We start from the raw sequence: 18,204 nt of genomic DNA on the forward strand, positions 1-18,204 counted from the left end.
TTTGGGTGATGCCCTTAGTGTGTGGTCATGAGTAGTGCATGGTAGGTGCATGAGTTATGGTAGAAAAGGCATTTTTTGATTTGCTTATAACTTTGGGCAATGAGTCCTGAACTGGAACAAATTCGGATTTCACTTACACTAGTTAGGTAAAGATCAGTATGCCAAATATCATGCAGTGCCACTTTCAGATGCAGCAAAATGCACTAAAGAAATTAATGACAAACATGACATGAAAATAGAACTTTATGTTGAAGATTTTGTTTGTTTGGTTTAAATTCCTTCAGTAGATTTTGAGATGGTAGCCTTTTAAAAAGTGCCACTGGGCATGAAAGATATAACATTTGTGTATATCTCGGCTGTTTGAAATCACGATTTTGGAAATTACAATTTCTGGCAGACACATTTGAATTTTATGTTAAATGTGATTGACTGATGAATGGATCCAAATTGTTTTCCACCATGGATCCAAATTGAGAGCTGCAGTGACACACAATCTTCAGAGACCTGCCTTGCATCTGTCAAGCTGACCAGTACCAACTGGACCCAACTGGACTTGCCTTAGCCCTGCTGCTAGCAACTACTAGAGTGAGGCCTGATCCCCAAGAGGTGCCCCCAGGTCCTTGGCCCTTGGTCAGAGTCAGGGTGTAGTCCTCCAGGAGCAGTGGAAGGTTTAATCAGAATTGATGCAGTGCAACAAGGACCCAAAGGTACAACTTCCACCAGGCCAAAGTCAGTCCTTTTCCGGCCCGCACTTCATCACGGTCTGCCTTAACTTGTGACTTTGACCCTGTCTTGTGTGACCAGATAACCGTGCTTCATGCTTTGTTCTTTTTTGGGGCTGTTTTTCAATACAAATGTTGAAAATTATTAACTCTGTAGCAAATGATTGGATTTAATATATTTTGGTGTAATTTTATTTATTGAAATTACTCTATTTTCTCAAATCAAAAAATATTTATATAACACAGCTATTCACCCCTGACTCACCGCTGGGCTCAGTCAAAAAATACAGATTGGTGTACCTTTCTAAGTTCCACAAGAGAGGGAGATGATTGTAGGTGGAGGGGTAGGTCGTTCCAGGACTTGGCAATGAGTCAGTAGAAGAAACAGTCTCAACTGTAGCTTCACTGATTGTGGGGGGGGGGGGTGCGAGGGTGAGGATGACGGAGCACAGGTGTCTGGAAGGTTGGTGGAAGTTCAGGCAGTGGTTGATGTTTGTTGGCCCCTGGTTGAAGGAGTGTGTCAGCATCTTGAACTGACATGGCATTTTGATGGGGAACCAGTGGAGGTTCCTGGGGTGGGGGTGTTGTGGGTCCATTTAGGGAGATTGAGTCTTGCCACTGAGTTCTGTTTCATCTGGAATCTCCTGAGGAATTAGGTGGTGATTCCAGCCTAGAATGCATTTCTGTAGTCTAGCTAGCTGGCGGCAAGGGCTTGAGTGATATTTTTTCTGGTGTTGACGGGGATCCATCTGAACATCTTTCAGGGCATGCTGAAGATGTGGAAGCAGACTGAGGTGACTGCATCGATGTGGCATTTTCATTGTAAGTTTGCTGTGCAGGATGATGCCAAGGTTGCAGGCATGGTCTGCTGGTGCTTGGTCGAGTTCTGCAGGCCTCGAGGTGTTGTCCCATGAGAAGGTGTTGGTCCTAAAGATCAGCACTTCCATCTTGTCCATGTTAAGTTTCAGGCAGTTTATCCTCATCTAGTCAGCAACACTAGTCATGGCATTGTGGAATCTGGTTTTAGTGGTCTTCCATGACTAAGAGGCTGAGCTTGATGTCATCTGCGTAGGATATGTTGTCGAGTCTATGGGTTCTGATGATGTTGGCCAGGGGTGTCATGTAGGTGCTGAACAGGGTGGGGTTAAGTAAAGAGCCTTGAAGGGACACCACAGTTTATGCTTTTGGGCACAGAGTTGAAGGGTGGTAGGCAGATTCTCTGGTTGCATCCTGTGAGGAAGGATGAAATCCGTTTGAGGCTGTCTCCCAGGAGCCTTATGTGGTGGAGTCGTTTGATGAGGGTGTGGTGGGATACTGTGTCGAATGCTGCATAGAGGTTCAGCAAAATTAGGGCTGATGTTTCACCCTGGTCGAAGAAGGTTCTGATGTTGTCGGGGGCAGCAATCAGAGCAATCTCAGTGCTGTGGTGGGCACGGAAACTGGAATGGGAGGCATCCAGCAGGTTGTTGCTTTCAAGGTGTTCAGTGAGCCAGTAGTTGATGACCTTCTGGAGGACTTTGGCAGGGAAAGGGGGCAGTGAGATGGGGCGGTAGTTCTTGAGGCTGCCGGGGTTGGTGGTGGGTTTCTTCAGGAAGGGTCTGACCTCTGCATGTTTCCATTCGTCAGGGAAGGTGGCCAAGGTGAAGGAAGTGTTGAGAATGGAGATGAGTTCCCCATTGATTTCTTTGACACTGAGGTTGAAAAACTGGTGAGGCGGGGGTCAGTGGTTGCTCCAGAGTGGATGGTGTCCAATATGGCTGTGGTGTTCTGTGTGGTGAGTAGATTCCATGCAGAGAGTGGGGGGATTTGGGTGGTGGCTGTTGGTGTGAGGAAGTTGTATAGGTCGGTAGATTGGGTTTCAAAGTTTCCATAGATGGTGGCTATCTTGTTGTGGAAGTAGTTTTTGCCAGGGTGTTGCAGAGTTCCTGGGAAGGGTGGATTGTGTTCTTGGGGGCTGATGGTCAGGAGAACTCTCTGACAATGCTAAAGAGTTCCCTGCTTTGGTTGGTGCATGCTGCGATGCTGTCTGCCAGGGCGTCTCTTTTCGTGTCATTGAGGTGTTGGTGGTATTTGTTTATGGCTAGCTTGAAGGTGGATTGGTCTGTGGGGAAAACACATTTTCTAAATTGGTTTAGAAGTTTTCTTATGTTGTATTTTCAATTTCTTACTGGGGGTTGTGTGCTGCATAAATAATTTACTCATTGCCTCAAAGTTAAGCTTAACTGCTTTTATGCCAAGCTACTAGTGGGCTAAACATGGGATGATTTATTGACTTTTGTGGTTCACCCTGACAAGGTTTGTGTTTGTTGCTTGAGTGTGGCTTTCACTCCCACATCAATAACCCGATTTCTTACAATAAGAAAACAGACATTTACCACTTTTTGCTTTATACCTGCTTACAATTTATTGCTAATGGGAAACTCATGGGAGATGCCAGGAAGCTATAGATTGTAAAAGCTGGGCAAAAATCAAAATTTAGCAAGGGGCCATTTGTGCAGATCACTCAAGGATTCCAAAAGAGACTAACTGTTAAAATAAAAAAATAGTACTTGAGGCATTTTTTACAGGAAGCAGATCTACAAAAATATTATCCCATTACATCCATCATGCTCTTCCAGTCAAAAACATCTATAGTGTTTATTCTTTGTTTAAAAGCCCATGCTGCCCAGAGTAAGTTAATTGAGCTTTGGTTCACAATGTATCTTAATTGACCATGTATCTCTTGATAATGAATGATCTAAGAAGTAGAAATTGGGGATGAATAGAGGCTATGCATTATTTTAAATGAATCCGAGTTTAGGGATCAGGAACGTTTGTGCCTGTCAGATTCTGATTTACCTTACCCGTGATGCTACATGATTTACAATTTTTTTATTCAAAATATGTTTTGTGGATGTTGACTGACAATACCAAGTTAAAAATATTGCTAATTCAATAGCTAATACCAATTGTCCTATCATCTTGCATTCTCACACCAGAAGCCAGGCTATACGGCTAACTGCTGAACACTACTAAAGGCCAGGGTGCACTGGGCTGCCTGCATGTGGTGAATTGAGCACAGGCCTGACTGGCCCTGACCAAAGTTCAAGCCTTGTTGCACACCATGCCGCACATAGAATTGAGGGCCATGTGCAGTGGGGGTTAAACACTGTCAGATTTGTAGGCCAGACTTGGCCTGTCCCTCCTGCCACCCCGAGCTGCATTGCTAGATATCTGGGCTTCTTTATGGGTTCATAAGTTTGGAAAATTTCAAAAGCAACTGGAAACAAAATGTCAGTTTATGTGACCTTTCTCTTGATTACAATTGCCACCCATAGACTGGGTGGAATCCTATCACAACCATATTTTCATCATACACATATATATTAGTAGTTTTATTCCTGGGCTCCAGACCTGCTGGCCAGAAGAATGCACTGAACCTTGTGTTTATCTGATTTTTAATAATCTGTTCTAAAACATGGCAATTCCCACCAAAGACTGTGCACAGTGAGGAAGCAGACACTTTGAAAGAAGTAGTATGCAGAACATCATATAAAACATACATTGAATGAAAACAAAGACAGAAAACATAAAGTTAGTATTAGGTCTGGTTATAACACATAAACATATATTTAAAAAAACATCTGGAATCCAATTAATAAACCATAATTATAGTATGTTATAGTTACAAAATAAAAAAGAAAACCACTGATATTGATGAAGCATGGGGTTTAGCCAGTCACCCATTCCTCACCAGAAACCCCATGTACATCCAGTGGCATAACATAACTTGAAGGGGTCCCCCTGCAATGTACATGTAGTGGGCCCCCCTCCAGAGTAATTCAGTCTGTCAGGAGTCTCAGGCCCAGGTACTCTGCTGCGGGGGCCCCCTTGAGCTCAGGCCCACCCTGCACCTCATGGCTGTAGAGGCCTTTATTTCACTACTGCATACATCTCAGGTCGATGGATCTTTGTTGTCAGCTATGACATCACACTTAAATCTCAAAATAAACCATTTCCAATTATCATTACTTTAGTACAGTCAATAAAGAGAGTTAAGTTGAGTTAAATGGCTTTATTTTAAATCTTTTTGTTATTCATTCTTTTTATTAGAATATTATTCTCCAAAGGTTATCAATACAGGTTAACAACCCTTCAATATGTGATAATGAGTCAAGTTAGAGAATTAAATTTTAGCACTAATACAATAAAAGTAACAAGCACATTCCATTGAGAAACTTCCCTATTCTAAGTGAAGTCGAGATAGTTGTTAAAAGGAATAAAGGTGTTAGTAAGGACTCATGAAGAGTCCTGTTGAGAGAATCAAGCATAAGCAGAAGGCTTTAACAGAACAAGCTGAATATTATTGTCAGCTCAAATAACAGCAGATCAACAAATGACAATAAGATACCATAAAGTGATGTCCAAGAACCTCAGTACACAGTCTACTCTCAGAGAGTTAGGAAAGTGTAAGGAGGAATGAAACTCAATCAGTCTGCTCTGCATCAAAAAGTGGAAGAATATTGTCTGACCTAACTAGCTAGGAACATGCACTAATATAAACACATTTTCTCAATTGCAGAATTAATGTTCTTTTTTAATTCATGTTAACCAATAAAATCTCAGCATGCTCCTGAGAACAGGTGTACTCCCTGTCTTCTTACCAGGGTACAATCATCTTTCAACCATGTGTCCTTGAATGTTGCGAGCACATGCTTTACTGTTTGTAATATTGTCTTCCCATGAATCATACTCCCTGTCGTCTGCATGTTCTCTGGTGTGAACCTCACTATCAGTCATCTAATACAACAATCAGTAGCTTTCAAAGTCGAAACATCTAAAGCAAACTAAAGCAAACAGAAGAAAACAACTTTCAACTGTCTGTTAAAGTACAAAATAGGCATTTCAGTATTAGTGTGCCTTCACATTAAAACATGATGTGGTTACATACAAAATACAGGCATTATCACTAGGTTACAGGCCTATAGGTTCTAAGTATATTTGCCTACTACAATTTTTGCATTAAAAATACTTTATTTTTTTTGTCAAACGTGTTTTTATTGATAAAAAAAGACAAAGGAAAACATGTGACAGTCCCGCACAACTTCCCACGCAGGGGGCATTACGAAAGCAAGGTGAAAATAGGACCCCTTATCCCGGAGCAATGTCACGTGGCCAGCTCAAAGAAGTCTTTATCATCCGGGGAGCTGTATTGGCGCGTCTAGGCCTTCCACTAGGTAGGGAGCATTGACTGTATCGTGGAAAGGCTGAGGAGCGATGATAAGCACTAAAGCTTGTAGAAAAGTTTGACAACCCCTCTTGAGGGAAGCTCCACTAGATCATAGCGATGGGACTCCGCTCAAGCTAAGAACATAACCCCCCCCTGGTTCTCCCCTCACCCTACACCCTCCCCTGTGGTGGTAGCGAGTAGTATCGGAAGGACTAATCTAAAAAGATGATTATCACAGCTGGAACAAGTGGAGCGCTCGAACACTGGGCGGACAGACTGCAGAAGGAAGACCCTTGGAAAGGAACTTAACCAGGGGGCCCCAAAGAAATGCAAAGTTTTTAAAATCATCTCGGAATATGTCCGCCATTCTCTCTACACTCAGCAACTTCCACAGTCTTGCATGCCAGAGGGAAAGCACCGGGGCATTTTTCTGCTTCCAAGCCGCTGCTAGGGTAAGTTTAGCTGCCCCCTCACAGAGCCACATTATCCTCTTGTCAGCCTTAGTTTGGTGTTCGAGCCACGGATCTCGAAGGCCCAGCAATATGTGAGCCATCGATTCCTCTATCGGATAGCCCAGTATCTCTTTAATGTGGGATAACATTTCTGCCCAGTAAGGCCGAATGATGGGGCAGTCCCACCAAATGTGGCGGAAGTCCCTCAGCAAGCCACAACCCCTCCAGCATCTATCCGAGGAGGTCAGAAAAATCCATCGCAGCTTGGCTGGGTAAAGATACCAGTCCATTATCGTTTTTTGAGGTGTGCCTCCCGTAGTTCTATCGAGTGGTTGTGTTTCGCTACATCAGTCCACAGATGGGGCCACTCCACCTCAGAGATGTCTCGACCAAGCATTCCCTCCCACATGGACATGTACCGGGGTCTAGGGGACATAGTAGTTGATAAAAGTAGGTTCTAAAGGAAGGAGATCGTCCCCCGCATGCTAGAGGTCCTTGAGAGGAAGGACTCAAAAGGTGTCAGTGGTCTAGTGGCTGCATCTCTCACCGGGGGGGAGATAATGCCAATGTAAAAGCTGGGTGTGATGGTACCTCTCGGTCTGTTGGACACCGTAGTCCCGCATGCAATTATAAAATGTGAGAGGCGCAGGGCCATGGAAAAGGTGTGTTAGAGCCAGGCATCCTCCCTCCCTCCATCTGTCAAAGGGGCCCTCAATGGCAGCTGGCGGAAAGGCTGGGTTAAAATGTATAGGAGTGAAGGGGGAAGGGAATGTCATCCAACGGTCATCACCAGAGATCGAGTCCCAGACCTTGAGTGTGGTGCTTGTGGGGGTGCTGATGTAGGCGTTCTTGGGTCTGCCACTTTTGGGTTTCCATGCCAGGTCCCAGATCGTCCTCCCCGCCACGCTTCTATCCATGTGCAGCCAATGCTTTTCCAACTCCCGCTGGGTCCATTTCACCAAAATACGGAGTTGTGCTGCCTTGTAATACAAGTGCATGTCGGGAAGGCCCGTCCCCCCCTCCTTCCTCGGACGGCACAGGGTAGCATAGGAGAACCGAGCTTGCCCACCCTGCCAGATGAAGCGAAGCATCTGCGTTTTAACCCGCCGGAAGAATTCCCCATCGGGGGTAATGGGTAAAGCTTGAAAGAGGTATAAAAGCTTAGGGAGAAGGGTCATCTTGATCACATGTATGCGCCCCAGCCAGGATATGAACATCGGTTTCCACCGAGCCAGGGTGTTCTGAATGGACGAGAGCAGTGAGGGAAAGTTAGCGGGGTAGAGCTTATCGATCTTGGGAGTCAGGTGGATCCCCAAATATTGTATAGAGGTGTGAGTCCATGTTAAGTCCATGAGAGTTTGGAGATGTGTCACTTCCGCTGGGGGCAGAGTGAGGTTGAGGACAAAGGATTTCCTGTAATTGGTCTTAAAGCCTGCCACACCTTCAAAGCGCAGTAAGGCGTCTTGGACGTGGGGTAGTGAATGAGCGGGGTACGAGAGGGAAAGTAAGACATCATCCTCAAACAGGGTGATTTTATGTGATTCCCCAGTGAAGGGAAGGCCCCGAATATCTGGGTCCTCTCGCACTGCTACTGCCAGTGGCTCTATACTTAAAGCAAAAAGTAGGGGGGAGAGGGGACAACCCTGACGAGTGCCTCGGGAATGTGGGAAGGGCGCAGACACGTGGCCGTTGACAACCACCCTAGATCGGGGAGCGCTGAAGTTGGCTTTAAGCATCGTCAAGAATTTGGGAGAGAAACCGAAGGACGTCAAGGTCCGAAACAGCCCCAATACACCCTGTCGAATGCCAAGACGGCGGGGATCTTGAACCTGTTAGCTTTCTCGATGAGATGTACCACCCGTCTAGTGTTATCATGGGTTTGGCGGCCCTAAATGAAGCCAGACTGATCCGGGTGGAAAAGTGCCGGCATCAAGTCATTCAGCCTGCCTGCAAGTATGGACGAGAAAAGCTTGGCGTCCAGGTTGAGCAGGGCAATCGGTCTGTACGATGAGCACGATGAGGGGTCTTTCCCAGGCTTGGGGATTACCGAGATTATCGCTTCAGCAATGGACCCAGAAGACACGCCTTCTTCTGCCATGCAGTTAAAAAGTAATACCAGGAAGTCGCTTAGTTCCGAGGCAAAAGTTTTGTAAACGGTCACGGTAAAACCATCTGACCCCGGGGCCTTATGAGGCTTCAGGGCCTTGATGGCTGCTAGGACCTCCTCCCTGGTGAAGGGGCAACAAGCTGGTCTATCCACTCCGCCGACACCTAGGGGAGCGGGAGCGCCCTCAGGTATTCCTCCTGTGCCCTGGCATTGAGGTCGTTCCCGGCATAGAGTTCTTCATAGAAGTTGACAAAGAGCCCCGCCTTGGTACCATCATGGTGGATGAGGGTCCCCGTAGCGTCTTGTATTCCCCCAATATATTCTTTTTCCCTCTTGTCACGGAGTTGGCGGGCCAGATGTTTCCCCACCTTGTTCCCTTGGGAGTACGAGAGGTGCCGCAATTTCAGCAGCGTGAGCTCCGCTCTATTAATATAGTGAGCTCTAAGTTTCCCCCTAACCGCTGTCAACTGCCGCATCGCCCGTCGGTAGGGATGCTGCTTGTGGGCAAGTTCAAGTGAAGAGAGTTCTTCTTCCAATTGTTCCCGTTCTTTCCTTCTTAATTTGTTGAGGGCTGCATTAAGTGCTATACAGCTGCCATGTATAGAAGCTTTGAAAGCGGCCCATGTGTTATATATCGACGTGTTGCCTATAGCGTTAAGGTAAAAAAGTTCGGAAATAGTTTTCCGCAACGCTTGGCAGGGGGATGTATATCGAGCCAGAGAGGCAGGGAAGTACCATCTACAGTGGGCGGTATCAACAGTTTCCCAACTGAGGCAGATAGCCAGCAAGCTATGATCCAAGACCGATAAAGGGAAAATCTTGGCCTCGCGCAGATCCCCCCGGAGAGATTGGCTAAGGAAGAAATGGTCCAGACGAGAGTAGGAACGGTGGACATGCGAGAAGAAAGTAAAATCCTTGGTGTGCGGATACAGGGAACGCCACCAGTCAACCAACCCATGTCAGTTATCAATCGCTGCGTTTCAGTGGAGAACAAGCCGGTGTCAGATCTCTGGTGATGTGTGCTGTCCATATCCCTATGCCAAACTAGGTTAAAATCCCCCATTACAATTAGAGGCCCCGCCACAAAGTCTAGGACTGTCTTTAGCAGGCCCTGTATGAACCCGTTCTGACACACATTAGGAGCATAGAGGACCAGAAATGTGCAAAGCCTACCACATAGCACCCCCTTGACCACCAGCCAGCGCCCCTCCTTGTCATTGAGCACTCCTGTGGGCTGGAAGTGCAGGCACGCCCGGAACATGAGGGCCACCCCCCTATGCATCGTGGGGGCTGAGGACCTATATATGAGGGGAAATTGTTTATGCTTGAGGCGGGAGCCGTCCCGCCTAGTCAAGTGAGTTTCCTGCAGCCCCACCACATCTAAGTGGTGGTCAAGTATGTACTTCCAGATCTTCTGGCACTTTTGGGGAGAGTTCAGCCCCTTCACGTTCCAAGTCCCTAAAGTGAGCGGCATCCTAGTTGCGGAGAGATGTTGTGCACTCTATAGAAGCCTACAGGGCCATCCAGCCTCCCACCCCCCAGCCAGACCCCACAAATCCCAACCGACTGTGCCCTCCAGGGGAGTGCGATCCGTGCATATCGAACATCCTCCCAACTTGTGTCATTCAATCGCTCCGTGTCTCCATACATGCCTTGTCTCAATTGCAAAGGAAATATCAACAGTCCGCCCCAGCTACCACTTTACCCCCCTCCCCTCCACTTCCCCCCAACCCCAACAGACCCCCATCCCCTCCTCCCTGTCCCAAAGACCAGCCGGCCTAGCCAAGCAACGCAAAATAAAATGGCATAAAGGCCTAGAAAAAAGGTCTCTGGGAATGGCCCCACAGGCCGGGAACCAAATAGGCAGTGGGGGTCCCTCACGAACCCACTAGTAGAGCGTGTCTCCAGGATTAACATATCGTGTTCTCAGTACCTGGTGAAGAGATGTCTCTCCGACTCACTCGGTTCTGCTCCACAGGCTCACTCAGTGGGAGGGCCGTCCTGTGATGCAGCGTCCGTGATCAGCGCCACAGAGGCCACTGCAGCCCCCCTCTCCTGGAGGCTGGCAGGGATATACGGTCTCCCCGGAGCCGCTGCATTGCCCACTCTCTGCCATGCCGGGGAGCGTTGTCGTCTACTCGACGGTGAAGCGCCGCTCTTGGGCGTCGCTGTAGAATCCTCCAAACCAAGGATTTCCAGGGCAGCCTTGAGGGATCTGACCTGGACTAATTTGTTCTGCCAGCGAAAGATAAGGCGAAAGGGGTGACCCGAGGAATAGGCTACCTTCTGGTCCCTAAGGAAATTGGTAACAGGGCGAAAGTCCCGCCGCTTCTGCAGGGTCGAGGCCGCCAAATAATAGAACAGCTGGGGCTGATGGTCGCAAAAACGCAAGGGGTCAAAGTCTCGTGCTTTTCTTAGTATCCGTTCTTTTAGTGGGAAGTCGTGTATACAAACCATGATATCAGGAGGTGGTGCCTTCGGGCCTCTAGGTAGCCCGACTCTGTGGACCCTGTCCATGCGGATCTCCTGGGGCTCCTCATCACTCAGGACAAACTGAAAGAGGGCTTGTACGTATTCTCTGAGGTCCTTGCCTTCTCCCGCCCACGGCACCGCTCGGATCCTGATATTATTCCGGTGAGACCGGTTCCCTAAATCCTCAGCATGGGCCTGGAGATCTAGGTTCTGTTCCGTGAGCCAGAGGACGTCTTGTTGGAGTTGGTGCACGTCTTCTGCCAGGCCCAGATCGTGCTCCTCCAAGGTGGCCACTCGCTCCTCAATCTCGTCCACGTCCCTCCTCACTTCACGGAGATCCGATGCCAGCTGAGAGCGTAGTTCCAAAATGTCTTCCTTCATTGCTTGAAAGAGTTCGACCATAAAGGCCTTGGTGGCTGGGGCCTCATCATCATTCCGCGGGGGTGACTTACTGGGTCCCGGCGATGACGACGATGATACACCCTTGCTCAGCCCTTCTTTGGCAGGTTTGTCCTTATGCTGCCTGCCCGCCATGGTGTGGCGCCGGGGCCCACAGGGTAGATGATCGCTCCTTGTGATCAAGGTCCAGGGATTGACCCTGCACGGTGGTAGCTTGGTGCCTCAGACATCAGTTGCCCTGTCCCTCAACCTGGGCTGTGTAGCTACCTTGAGGTGCCCGCTCCTTTATTATGTAGGCCTCGTCGGGGGATCAGCACCAAGCAGGTCTCATCAGGGCGCCCATTCAGTGTGTGCGGTCAGCAGCCCACCATCAGCCGCCCCCTCTAGGATGCGCCACGCAAGGGCCCAGCTCACCCACGACGCTGGAGGACTCTTCGTCAAGTAGCCCAGAGGGCAGCGCTGGCTCGGTTAGGCCTGTGGGTGTGCCAGCTGCAGTCCGTGTCACAGGCACAATCTGCGGTGTCCAGGGCCGCCGGGGAAGGACACTCCACTGTGCACGATGACCGGAGTTAGCCCCGGTAAGCTGGAAGCTGTAGCAGCAAGAGATGCGTGGCCTAATGTGCTCCTCCGCCAGGCGGGCCTGGGCTGTTGAGTCGCGGCCTACTCGGGCGTCCCAGCGACCCCAGGGCCCCCCCTTCAATCACGCAGGGTGAAGGCCGGGGGACCAGAGCTGTCCGTGTGAGATTGGGAGGGGGGGAAGGCCGATACTGTACTGGCCTCGGTCGTCTCGCCCCTCTGCCAATGCCACTCCCAGGACCGCAAAAGAGGAGGCCCGCACAGGCCGGAGATCCCCGGGCTTGACTGAATCAGGAGCCCCGATCCCGCGACAGGGCCCCGGCGCGGCCGCACTTCAAAGCCCCACCTCCGACCCTGGTGTATCAGTCCTTGCTCCACCGGAGCCGTCTTCCGGAGCCGGGCCACCGATGATGCTCCGCAGGGGTGGGAAGCAGACCCCTCAGGCTCTCTCCTTTCCCCTCCAGGATCGCCCTCAGCGCTCCGGAATCATCCACAGGCGGTCCCAGCGGTAGCCGCCAATGTCGCCAGGCAGGCCGCACCGGCAGTCGCAGCTCCGGGAAGGCTCGAGCGTGAAGGTAGGGCGCTCAAACTGACCAGGCACACTCCCGGGCACAATTCGTGTGAGATGAGGTGGCTGAAGTCCTGTGGGGAAGCTAATTCAAGGCTGAGAAATTTCTCGGTGCCGGGTAGACACACAGACACGTCCTACTCCGTCGCCATCTTGGACACGCCCCCTAAAATACTTTATTTTTAAGCTTAAATTTTGCACATAGCATTTTCAATAAAGCATTTAGTAACTAATTAAATTTGTGTTAGCAATATGCACCAGTTCTGCTTAATTAGCAACTGATAACTTGCACAACATCCATGCAAACCATAACTCTCACCCCAAGTGCAATTACAAGATTTAGACTAACAGACAACAATGCCTAAAAGCACAAAATTAATAAAAATCAAGAAACGCTCATCCCAATAAATACATCTTCATGGGTGTGTCATTGATAGTGTTAATAGTAAAACTGTAATTTCATATCTAATCTCACCTGTAAGATCATTTAAGACCTTTGTGATTGCACCTGTCACCTCAAGGGTGAGGTCATAAGCATTTCATTTTGTGTAATTCCACAACTCAAATAAGCCTTTACCCTGCTGCTGGCATATTCTAATATTATTTGGAATGGCAAATGGAGTCAGTTCGGCATATGCCCTAAATGTCTAGAGAATAACAAGAATTATTGGAGGTGAAATCATTAGTACAAAACATGAAACAAAGGACGAGGGGCCAAATAATGTAGGCCTCTGCATTTGAATAAATAGGTGAATTCAATTGTACCACTTAGCATCTCATGCACTCATTATTTGAGATAAACCTGCGTATAATAATAGGAAATTATTTGGAATGGGGACGCACTGAGAATCATTTTATTTTGTCGTGAGGGGAACGGCTGTGTTATTTCCCTCTGCTCACTTTACCAGCACCAGCCCAGCGCTGTGAGGGGAACGGCAAGCATCAGGCATCTACGCCGTAGACTCCATTACCCAGAAGGTCCTCTGTGGCGCCGGCGAAGACTGGGCCAAGGGCGCGCCCGTCTGCACCCATCAGAGACCGGAGGAGACTGGACTTGGCCACCCCCCTTTTAACCGGTGTTTTGCTGATTGTAACCCCTCCCAGGTGAGCCAAGTATACTTCCATATACTAATAAGATATATCTTAACGAGACCATGGGGAAGCATGTGGGTCAATCGGCATTTAGGCCTGCTGCAACAAGTATTGACAGTATGTTGGAAAGAGCGGTCCGCATTGTCAGTAACAAAATCGAACTGACTGAGAGGCATCTTTCTCTTGGCCTGGGAGTACCACTCCAATCTACGATTCTGACAACAGAAGTTAATAATCCGAATACCGGTGGCTTAGACATTTCTACTACTACCTGTGAGGAGCCTAGAGGTGACTCTATAACCCATGCCCCTGTATCAGACAACCCAACGAACATTGGTGCACCTACTGGGGCCAAATGCAAAAGGAAGCCAGTTAAGGCAGTCAGTGCCAAGAGAAAGCAACCGACTCTACCTTGTTTATCTCGCACAACATTGAACTTGGATACGCCCTTCTACCAATCTTAGAACAGGTGCACATTTTAGGTGCACATTTTAGATTCCAACCCCCTCTCTTGCTCTATCAGTACTCAGACTGAGACTGACTAGTTTCGTATTAATAGTAGCAGCAGGAGTGAAGCGGCCATAACCCATATTGTGGATGCTATCACTGACCGTGTTAGGAGCGCACTTGACTATTGCTCTCCACTTTGACAGATCGTTTGCTTGTGGTGCCCCCTAAACCCCAACCTGTGATTTTTAATACTGTTCCCGCCGTAGATGCTAATGTGATTGTGCCCCCTGATTTGGGAATGAGTATTATGTCAACCATGCCACCTAATAATGCTCGAATTTACCAACAGCCCCCAAATGATCCCCCTAATTTGAATGCAGGCTCTATTCATTGCGATATGTGTAATAAAATCCACTTGTGTGTATTGGTGGGATGAATAGGAAGATTGTGAATGATGGCATTAATAGAACTGCTGATGTAAATGTGATACAGATCATGCCACCCATTAGCATCCCCACTGTGGCTTTAAATAATGCTAAAGCTGTTGACAAAACCCCTCGAGAGGGTGCTATTGATCCTGCTTGTTCGCCAGACCTTAGGGGTAATAGGGAGGTTTTAAATCTACCCCCGGAGATTGCCCTTATGTTGTGGTTCTAGCAGGTGTGCCCCCTTTAAGGCCTGATCAAACAGAATCATGGGAGCAATTACGCTGTAAGAGTGCGGATTGGCTCTCCAAACATAAAAGGTTAAGGACATCCCTAATTGAGAACATTATTATGGTGCGGAGAGTAGGATGGGTGAGTATGTCCACAAAATCCATTAAAGGGGATTGTATAGTTATTAACTTTTGTAGACCATCTGTGGCAAAAGCAATATTATCGCTGCAGGAGGAGCAGGCTAATTGTATTACTTGTATCTGGGCGTTACCTTTAGGCTACTTTTATAAGCCCATATTAGAGGTACCCCGCACTAATATGTCTTATATTCCCTGCCCTTTTCCCATACTCAACAGATTTACGCCCTTATCAGGTTTGGACTGCCAGGATTGACTGACTAGAAGAGTCAGCATCCTGCCGAACTTGCTCCCAGCCCTGTGAACCTCACATCCCAACTGCTTCTAATGAAGATTCCACCCTTAAAATATTGAGTTGGAATGTCGCAGGCCTCGCATCCAAATTAAATCTACAAGACTTGTTAGAGTTAATCCATAGTCTAGATATTCTAATGTTACAAGAGACCTGGGCCACCCAGGAGTCGTTCCTGGAGGGGTTTGAATGTTTTAAAATCGTATCTCCTACCCCTGATTCAGGTCGGCCAGCTGGAGGCCTTGGAACGTGGATTAACATCAGGGCAGGTGGCTGCACTAGAGCTCTGCATACCAATAATGATAAATTTCAGGTCACAATTTATACACGGGGGATTTCATTCTATTTGATTACTTTTTATAATGATGCTTTTAGAACTGTCCCCAATATGATCTTTATTGAGCTGTTTACATTTGTTTCTAACCTATATACAGTTAACAGTGGTGCCAAAGTCAAGAGAATTTGTTTATGTGGTGATTTCAACGTAAAAACCCCAAAGGGTATTTATTCAGCTATTTACCCTACCGACAAGAGACCGTTATGTCACAGAGGATACCAGTTATTGGACCTTTTAAGCTCCAATAACTTCCTGGATGTTATGGAGCTCGCAGCTGTGCCCTTTAGGGATGGACACATAGAACCTACCTATAGAGACTGGGGCTCAGCCTCTACCATAGACAATATTTTTATCACCGGTTGTTTAGAAAATTGCGTGTTAAAGCAGAGGTAATTCCCACACTCCAGGGGGACCACAACCCGATCAATCTGACCCTGAGTCTTACTCCCAGACCAATTTATGATAATGCCCAGGGTGTCAGTGATCTGACTCTTACTACTGACAACCCCAGAGTGGTTTGGCATGGCATAGATAATAAAGTGGTATTCAAAAGGATGGTAAGATCTTATCCTGATTTGATTAACACCTGTCTGACGTACAGAAAACGTAACTTGGAGGTAGTCAGTGCTTTTTCAGAGCTCTGCTCCGGCATCAAATCCCTGTTGTCCAAGCCCAATAAGAAAACTAATTTAGACTCAAGTTGGTTTAACGCTGACTGTTCCTCAGCGAATAGAGCCCTGCGAAGGGCTCTTGCCAATAAACCTAGAGATAGTTCTCTAGCTAAATCACTTAGGCTGAGATACAAGAGAGTCATTGCAACCAGAAAGGAGGAGATTATAAAAGAGCATGGGATAACCTCACTGGGGCAAACACTTTTAAAAATGGCAAGGACTTTTGGCAGGATGTTAAAGGTATGAGGTCTCTGGGAAACCTTATGTCATCAATTAGTTGTAATATTCCCAGTGTGTCTTGGGAGGCCCATTTTAGTAAGATCTATGCTGCCCCTGATCCTTCCTCTGTTATTAAGGAGAATATGCCAATTACCAGGATCCCAATTGATCTAGCGGAGGTAGAGGAGGCCATTGAACAGAGCCTGGGATGTAAAGCCCCTGGGACTGACGGTCTGCCTATTGACCTTCTTAAAAGTCACCCTGATTTTTGGGCTCCACTACTGTTAAACGTTTTTAAACATTTAACCAATTCCCCTATACCCCACACTTGGTCCTCCAGCAATATAGTGCTGATTTTTAAGAAAGGGGACCGTTCAAACCTGAGTTGCTACAGGCCGATCTCCCTAATCGATAATACTTTGAAAATCTTAGGGAGGGTACTGTTTAACAAGATTAGGTCATGGGCCGAAGAATGTCAGATTTTACATCCGTGTCAGTTGGGGTTCAGGAGTAATATCGGCACCGTGGAACAATGCCTTAACCTCAACTTGATTATCAGCAAATATAACATAGCTAAGAAAACACCTGTATATCTGGAATTCTTGGACCGTACGTCGGCCTTTGACTTTGTTAATAGATCTCGGCTGTGGACAACCCTTTAAACTATGGTTTGGAGAGCCCCTTGTTCCCTTTTTAGCTTACTTGCACAAAGACCTATACGCCCGGGTGCGTATTAGCAAGGATGGGGAGGTCTCCAAAGCCATTGATGTCGGTAGGGGGGTCAGGTAGGGTTGTGTCTTGGCCCCCCTCCTATTTATTTTATTTATCAACGATCTAAACAAGTCTTTGGCAACACTAACTCAGGATGTCCCACTTATTAATGGTAACAAACTCTTGCATTGTTATATGCCAATGAATGCTGTGCTGATGGGGCGTACTAAGGTGCTAGCATCCAGGGGGAAGAGAACAGATTCTGTCGTAAAAACCTGGGTGCACCCATCTCATCATCTAAATATGCAAGTCACTGTGAACTCAGTCTTCCATACATTGAAGACTACATTAAGGCCTCCCCAACCCTATTTTGGTTGAGAATTTGGAAAAATCCAGCGGCTCTACTAACCAGAGAGATAATCTCAGATTGTTTGAAATGTGACAGGGGGATGGATATACTATGGTTGGCTGCGGTTCACAAAAGTCTAGTTAGTGTGAACCTAGAATCTGCATTTTTAAACCTCTCAGACCTTGGCTCCATCAGTAGTAAATACCTCCAAAGGACTCTCTATGCATCCTATAAAAGTCAGTGGCCAAAAACATGCATATTTTGAACGTTGCTCCCGCGGTTTCTAGTTACTTGTTAAAACGAATTGCCGCTGGGAAAGGGGCTTACTTTTACAGCTGAGGACTGACACTATGAAGTTTATGTTATCATTCCCTGGGGGTTTTACTACCAACCTTGACCTTCTACCCTGCCCATGCAATAATCAACACAGACAATCAATGTTTCACGTTTTATTTTTCTGCTCTTATTATTTAATTCTCACCAAAAGGTTTCTGACCTCTTATTTTAAAGCTTTGCCTGTGATTGATTATAAGTAGGGCTCCCGGTTTTCCGTTTTTACGGATTTTTACATATAAATACAGACGGAAATCTATATTTCCTTTGTCTGTATTTATATGTAGAAATGGTAAAATACTAGAAAATGTTCCCGCGCTGGAATCCAGAGTTCTTGCCATGCCCCCTTCCTGCTGCTTGAAATTCCTTCCCGGGCACACACACACACAGCCGCACCAGAGTACTTCACAGGTCTTTTCAAAGACCATTTACTTGTTAATGAGGCTTCATTG

General features: G+C 47.2%; 1 long non-coding RNA gene across 1 annotated transcript in view; it reads left to right on the plus strand.

The window, feature by feature from the left end:
• LOC147698004 (uncharacterized) overlaps positions 1-18,204 on the plus strand; it is a 189,613-nt gene that overhangs the window by 32,300 nt on the left and 139,109 nt on the right. The window lies entirely within an intron of this gene.

The sequence above is a fragment of the Lissotriton vulgaris genome, chromosome 8, assembly GCF_964263255.1.
Source record: "Lissotriton vulgaris chromosome 8, aLisVul1.2, whole genome shotgun sequence".
NCBI lineage: Eukaryota > Metazoa > Chordata > Amphibia > Caudata > Salamandridae > Lissotriton > Lissotriton vulgaris.